Source organism: Castanea sativa, chromosome 4 (genome assembly GCF_040712315.1).
Source record: "Castanea sativa cultivar Marrone di Chiusa Pesio chromosome 4, ASM4071231v1".
Lineage (NCBI taxonomy): Eukaryota > Viridiplantae > Streptophyta > Magnoliopsida > Fagales > Fagaceae > Castanea > Castanea sativa.
The window spans coordinates 32,065,003-32,072,948 of NC_134016.1; the positions used below are offsets into that span (position 1 = coordinate 32,065,003).

General features: G+C 32.2%; 1 pseudogene; it reads left to right on the forward strand.

Annotated features, from left to right (window-relative positions):
- Positions 1 to 3,202, forward strand: part of LOC142632723 (putative phospholipid-transporting ATPase 9) — a 29,173-nt pseudogene extending 25,971 nt beyond the window's left edge.
- The last annotated feature ends 4,744 nt before the right edge of the window (positions 3,203 to 7,946 follow it).

The following is a 7,946-nucleotide window of genomic DNA, read 5'->3' on the forward strand; positions in this document are numbered from 1 at the left end:
ATCCCATCCCAAATCGAGTTTCACTTCCTATTAACTTGTTCCAAAGTATCCATTCTTTCTTCAATCCATCCCACTTATGCTTAAACTTATCCTAGAATATTTCTTTCCGGTATTCTTCTCAAAGCTTCTATAATGTTATTCCAACCCTTTTTATTAAAGCAAGTACTAGGTCGATTACCCTTAAATACCTCATCCACACAAGCTTCACAAAAGATTGTTGTTTGTCTTGATGTCCAAATAGCTCTAACACTTGAGCTATTTTTGGATGGTTTAGGGTTGGAATTTGAAGTCTCCTTTATCTTAACCATCTAAAAAGAACATAGGTTTGTTAATAATGTAACATGCTGATCCTTGAACAATTAGGAAAAAAATCTAGGATAAAAAACTTGTGTATGTACTAAACTTGTTGCCTTTCTACTAATAAAGCTAGTAAAATAAAAATAAAAAGTTTGTGTCAAGTCTATTTAATTATTTAGTGAATCACCACCTCCAAAGAATCAAAAGCTACAGTTCTTCATCAAGGCCCCAAAAAAAAAAAAATCTTGATAGTATCCATGCAATACTTTGAAATATTTGCATTGGTTACATTATGGAATAATGTGAAACAAACAAACTTATTCGAGCTCATATGATCATCTACAAATAAGCAAAATACTTAAATTTGTCCAGGAATCAAAAGAAAAATAAGCTAAAAATGAACAAAACCCACCTAAACTTGGCCTTTTACTCACATTAATGCATTAACTAGTGTGTATCAGTAGTTATACATGTATTTTTAAAGACACAAGACATGACATTTGTATAAACATAAAGTAATAGCAGTGGCAAAGAAATTGGTGTGCTATTTTTGAGTGTGTATCGAGTAGACATACATGTATTTGTTTAAAGACACAAGACATGACATTTTGTATAAACATAAAATGACAACGGTGGCAAAGAAATTGGTGTGCTATTTTTTTGAGTTGCCAAACTAGGTATGGAAATCATTCGGTACATTGATCTAAAATGTGAATGGTATGGTTCATTGGTGTAGATGTGACTTTAGTAAGTGTTTGTCAAGACCAATTTTACAAGTCGGTTGCATGCTTTTAAGTTATTGGCCAGTACATGGCGTAGACAAAAACATTTGTTTGCTTCAAGAACTATAATTATACTACCACTATATAACAAATATAATCCCTCTGCCTAAAAGCCATGAAACTTGAATATTGGAAAAAGATGTATGGTTCCAAGGGCAAGTGCTACTCTACAAACTCAGCTAAAATATATGGTGCATATACGTGTATTGAAATATATGGTTCATGTAAAAGATGTATCCAATATCTTGTCATATAAAGGCGGCAGACACAATAGCAAACTTCTTGATAAAGACCACAAGTAAAATTTACTGTAATTCCAAATTTTCTCCCATAATAGCAGATTGTTTGTTTCAATAAGTAGTATTTTTGCTCTTTTCCACTTTGTTATTAGAACTATGCCCACTACACGAGAAAGACATACCTAAGCCTCAACTCTCCGGCATTAAATAGATACCAAAATGTTTGTCAAACTCAGGGCACCTCACATAGAGAGGATATACAAACACTATACTAGAAGTGCATTTACAATACCCATTAAGCCTTTTATCACTAAAGAATGTTAAAAATTAAATTTTTATCAAAAGCCCATAAACACAAACATGATTCTTGAATGAGAAACATAATAAAGCAATAATTATAGTGAAAACCCAAAATGGGCAGGTCTCAAAAGCAGCCAAAAACCCAAATAAATCCACAACACAGAAACAGAAACAATCGTAGCAATAATTATATCAATCAAAATAAGTTCTAACATTTAGGATTCTAACAATGTGTAACCCACCATGCAAAAATCCCAAATCTATAACATAAATTCAGCAAAAGAGGAATGGAGAATTGTTACCTGGCAAGCAAGATGAAGAACGAAGACCGAAACAAAAGCAAAAGAGAGCCACGTAGGGGAAATTTGAAAACGGGGTAGTAGATATACATGAAAGAGCTGTGGAGATTGAGAGAACACGGCGAATTCAGATATACATGGAGAGCCCATGGAGATTGAGCGAAATAGAGGAAGAGATATACATGGGAAGGGATAACGTTGGTATTTCGGTAAAACCAATTATTGTTTTTGGCGCTATTTTGATTTCTGGAGAAAAATAGCGGTAATCCATCCTGCGTTTCTGAAAAAGCAGATCTTTGCAATGTTTTGTAAACGTGAAAAATCTGAATTTTGAAACGCAAAGGTGCTGATTTTTGTGGAGCCAAACGGTTTATAAAATCACGTTTTGTCTAAAACGCGCGTTAAGGCTTTGTGAACAGCCTATCCAAACGGGCTCATTATCCTTTTGCTGATCAACAGATATTCTATTTATTTTACAAGAATTGCTTTTGGCTTCACTCCCATCCTCTTTGAGGTGTATGCATCATTCTCAGGCCAACCTGACTACAATGATTGGTATCTAACACTTCATGATGTCATCTTCACATTACTTCCTGTGATAGCTGTAGGAGTCTTTGACCAGGATTTCTCTGACAGGCTTTGTCTGAAGGAAAATCCTGTGTAGTGATGCTTATCTTTTGTCACTCTAATTTGATAAAAATTTAAGACTAAGATATACTGATGGAAAATTTGAAATTTTCGCAAAATTTGAAACCAAAAGTATATGGCATTGGTATAACATCTTGTTGCTAATCCTTGCAGTGCGTTCTGTTGCACCAAGGTGTACAAAATGTCCTATTTAGCTGGTTTTGAATCCTTGGTTGGGTATTTAATGGAGGTACTGAGTGCTACTTCGATCTTCGTCTTTTGAATGAGTGCAATGAAGCATCAAGCCTTCCTTAAAGGTGGGGAAGTTGTTGATTTGAAAATCCTTGGAACCACTATGTACACTAGCCTTTTGTGGGTGGTGAACTGTCAATTGGAAATATCCATCAACTATTGCACATCTCTACTACACTTTTTCATCTGGACCAACAATGTAGTCTGGTATATATTCCTCTTGGCATTTGGAGCAATGGACCCCAACATATCAACAACTGCCTATAAGGTCTTTATTCAAACCTGTGCACTGGCCCCTTCTTATTGGTTCCTCACGTTGTTTGTGCTAATCTCTTCTCTTATCTCATATATCACTTATGCATCCATCGATCAGATGATACAGTGGATAAGAGCAGATGGGCAATAAGATCACTCTGAATACTGTCATATTGTGCAGCAGAGATCATTAGCGTCTACGAGTTCGACAGTAACATATACATCCCATTTTAAGGCAACATTCAAATTATTGCAAGACAAGCGGCCATTGATGACAGGTTCTTAGCACAAACTTTCTTTTTAGCATAAATTTTCATCATTGTGGTCTTAAATCTAGGAATTAATCTCTCCCAAAAAAGGAAAAAAAAAAAGTCAAAGCTGTTTACAAATCACCTCTATTAAACCTCACAAAAGTGGGTGTTTTGTACATTGAGTACAGCAATTCTATTGCAATGCAATAATATTAAGCATGTTTTATGTTGAAAAGTCTGTCTAGTAAGAGCAGATTAATTTTAGCCAAACTACTATTTTAGTCCTTAAACTAGAATTTTTAGCCTAGTTGTTTTCAATTGAAAATAGAGACTAATTATCCATGACTAGAATTTTTAGCCCAGCTTCAAAAGCAACCATTTAATGGCCATGAATGCTAAAGTTCATGGAACGTTGTTCAATGGATGGCCCTGTGACTATATCATAAAAAATTAATTCTTCCAAGGGTGAAATGCCAAGCAGCTTGAACATTAAGTAAATGGGAATCCCTAAAGCAATTGCAAATATGAGATTCCTTAAATGAAACCGTACTGTGGGGAAGCTATTCTTGATGCTTTATTTTTAAGTTGGTTGTCTCACCTAGGTAGCTTCTCTGCAGCATAGCTTATTACTTAGCCCTCTATGCAGAGAGGTTGATCTGGACAGATACTGACTTTGACATCTTTGTCAATACAGAACTCTATCATGAAGCCCAAACTGTGCAGATGTATCATATATTCTTCTGTTTGGAAGCTTAGGTGGAAAGAACAGAAAGGCTGTAAGAGAATGCTCATTTAATTCCATGCCATTCTTTTATAAGCTCCCAAACATAAAAATAGGCTGTGTGCAAACAGAGACAAAGTTATTAGATTAGGTAGCTCTTATGTAATGTTCGTCCTTTATGGGTTTTCTGAGAGAAGAATCTGATCTTGAAAGTTTTAAACTAATGGCTCAGTCACGAGTTATTAACCATCCCCAAAAAAATGCATACTGTTTTGCTTTGACTTCTTTTCTAGGCACCCATGCTAATCCAAGTAATGGTCTTCATGATCAAGTTTGGTTTTGTTTCAGACAGTGCCCACAATGTTCTATATAGCTACATGAAACCTTAATTCCATATCATATAGATCTTCTTAGTAAGACACATATGCAATACAATTTAATCATGCAATTCTGATCTAAATACACAGAGAGATGCAAAACAACACTATAAACATAGGAAGACCAGACTGAGAGATGAATGCATTTCATTTCCATGTTCTTAATTATTAAAAAAGGACTATTGCTCAACCATGTACATTTATTTTCTATGACCATATATCAAAATCTACATGTAACGATCTACAATTACTCGAACAAAGATGATAAGTTTGACACCAATGAATGTATCAGCATATTGTCAACAAAAACAATTAACATACCACCTAACATTAGTCAGGTTTTGTTTTAAAAATGGTGATACGACAATCTATTATTAAATAGTGTAAAATATGGGTTCTAAAGCATCCGTATCAGTGGATGTAAAACTTTGCAAAATACAAAAAGCAACAAATTTTACACATTTTACCCCAAAAATCTTCCACATCAATCCTTCTAAAACTGTGTATATGTACACATTTGCTATAGTAACCATAGTAACCATAAATATATGCACGGTTACTATAACTATGTATACTATTATCTATATCTATATATTACTAAAATCTGAAGTGTAGCGTTTAATGTTGATGCGCTCACGTTGAGCCACGTCAGCGTTCATGTCATTATCTTTTTTCTTTCCATTTTCTTTTATTTTTTTATTTCATATTTACACTTATTCAACATTTCTCCCTCCCTTACCTTTTCATCTCTCCACTACTTCTCCAACATTTCTCCTTCTCTCACATTTTCATCTCCCCACTACCCTCTACATTAATATCATTCTTCATCTTTCTCTTCATCTTCCTCTATTTTTATCTCTTCTTATTCACACCCTCTTACTATAAATTTGTCACTATCTCTTTTATTCTATGCATAGTTTTCCCTTAATAAAAAATGGTTCTCTCTTTCTCTCTCTCTCTCTCTCTCTCTCTCTCTCTCACACACACAATTTTTGGGTGGATTTTTATTTTTTATCTTTCTTACATCTTCACATTAGGTTGATAATTTTTATTCTTTAATCTACTTTAGGTTAATGCGATTCAGTTTTGTTTTTTTTAATTGTTGTGTGTGTGTGTGTGTGTGTGTTTTTTTTTTTTTTTTTCTCTTTTTGATTGTTAAATGTTATCCTATTGCATTATAAATGATTATATATAGCATATAAAAATATAATATTATTCTACTACATAGCATGATTTGAATAATTTTTTAATGTTATCCTATGAGACTTTAATCATTTTTGTTTATTTTTTAATCATCTGTGGTGGACAAAATACTCTTAATAATTGTATTAGAAGTACTCTATAATACCATTTATTTAGAGAAAAGCAAAGATTGGCTAAACAAAAATTATTGGATGAGAAACAAATTTTATCTTTCACAATTTTACTTTAATTATTATTATTATTATTATTATTATTATTATTATTATTATTATTATTTTATGACAATGGATATATAGAAATTTAATTCTTAGGTTTTACTAATAATTGTTTATTTGATAATATGTTTTGGGTGGAAGAAATTACAAATTCTACAAGGAAAATAACCTTAGTAGATTATAAACAACAAATTGTTTTCCTAATTGGTCCAATTAATCATAGTTAAGTTTTATTAATTTTTTTAGTTACTTTTTTTAGTGTTTTGGATTGTAGGCAGAAAAAATAAGTTTGAGAAAGTTTGTTTAAAACTAAAAGAATAATTTTCAAATTTTATATTCTTTTTAATGATTCACAAAATGTTATAAATAGCTTTTATTAAAAAATAAATATTTTTGTTACCTTGCCTTTTGAATTTCTAAGAAAATTTGTATTTTTTTTTCATTTTAGTACGACAAAAATTATTAAATTTATGATTTATGAGTGTTCCTATATTACATTTATGATTATTTTATAATAAATAAAAATATAATTTCAAAATACATTACTTTTTATTAAATTAGTTTAAATTGTATAAAAAAAATTAATAATACCACCCTAAAAATAATTATCATGCGCAACGCGCAGGTTCGCGGCTAGTTTTATTAATTTCAGATTTGGCACCTTTTTTTCTCTCTCTTCTCTGTGCAAAATGAACTCAATCTCAAACTTCTCCTCCCCTCATCTTGTGGTGCTTGTGGCTTTTGATTCTTGTGGGTTTTAATTCTTGTGGTTCTTGCGGTGGAGATTGGTGCTTGTGGTGGATAAGTGATTTGACCATGAGAGGAAAAAGAAGGAGATGCTTGTGAAGAGAGGTATTTGAGCGTGATCTTGAAAGGAAGAAGGAGAAGTTAGCGTAGAAGGAAGGAGAAGTAGAAGAGAGACAAAAGATTGGTGTGAGAGATGAGATAAAGACAAAGAAAAAAAAAGATTAGTACAAAAGAAAAGACAAAAAGATCGGGACAAAATAAAATTTAAAAATTTTAAAAAATATTATTATTTAAATAGAGGAGATTGTAAAATAGATGTTCCTATGTAAGTACTTTGGAAAAGTGACAATATAAAATAGAAAAAGTAAGTTTTTATTGTAAAATAGATGGAAAATTTTGGCCAAACTAATGCAATTGTTTACACCTCACTCTTACCAAATTCAAACTCTTTTATATTTCCTATGAAAGGGTATTAAAACTTTTCTAGAATAATCCAATTAATAAATGTTTTAAGTACACCCATTAATAGTACCAACTACCCCTAAGACACTTAATAATGGGAAGCAAGATATGGATATTTTTAATTTTGGGACTTTTCAGCTTGGTTGTGAGATGTGAATTATGATAATATCCAGCATTTGTTTTCTTCTTTTCAGGAAAACGTACCAGTAGAAAGTTAAGACATTATTTGTTAGAAAATAATTAACTTTCTACTGTACCAGTAGAAAGTTAAGCATTGGTTCTCATGTATAAACCTTCCCGGATCAATTTTTAGTTTCACTCGGTTTCTGCCGTGTAGATTCTTTGATTGACAAATAGAAGCAGACCCAGCATGTGAAAGCCAATTATAATGCGTTTTTTCTTAGTTGTTTCCACTTTCCGTGGGTTTTGGGTTCTCTTATTCCTCGTAGCTTTTGTTGACCAGACTGACGTTACCAAAATGGGAATAGTTTTAGAGTTCAAATTTCACTTTCCTTTGATTTTTCAAAGATAGTTATTTTAGTTTTTAGCTGGGGAAACCTGTATCTGTTTCCTTGTAGCTATAAATATCATAAGCTTGGATGGTAGTCAGGTCTATAATAAAAACTGAGATACACTTCAGCTCAAGAAAAAAACCCCTTCATATAACATTCTTTTTGGATTGGTTTATTACCTTATTTCTATTTAATTTTTTAAATTTTGTCATTGTTTTGAGCCTAATTTTGAGGGGGCAGAATTTGTTATTAGTAATTGGGAATCGAGTTTAGAAAGTTTGTTGGTGGATAAGCTTCCTTAGAAAGGTGAATTCCCAGAAATTATTTGCTCTATAGGTTCACAATTGTTCTATGGTGTGGGAATAGAAGTATTTAAAAAATTAGGGGTGGAGGTGATAGCTTAGAAA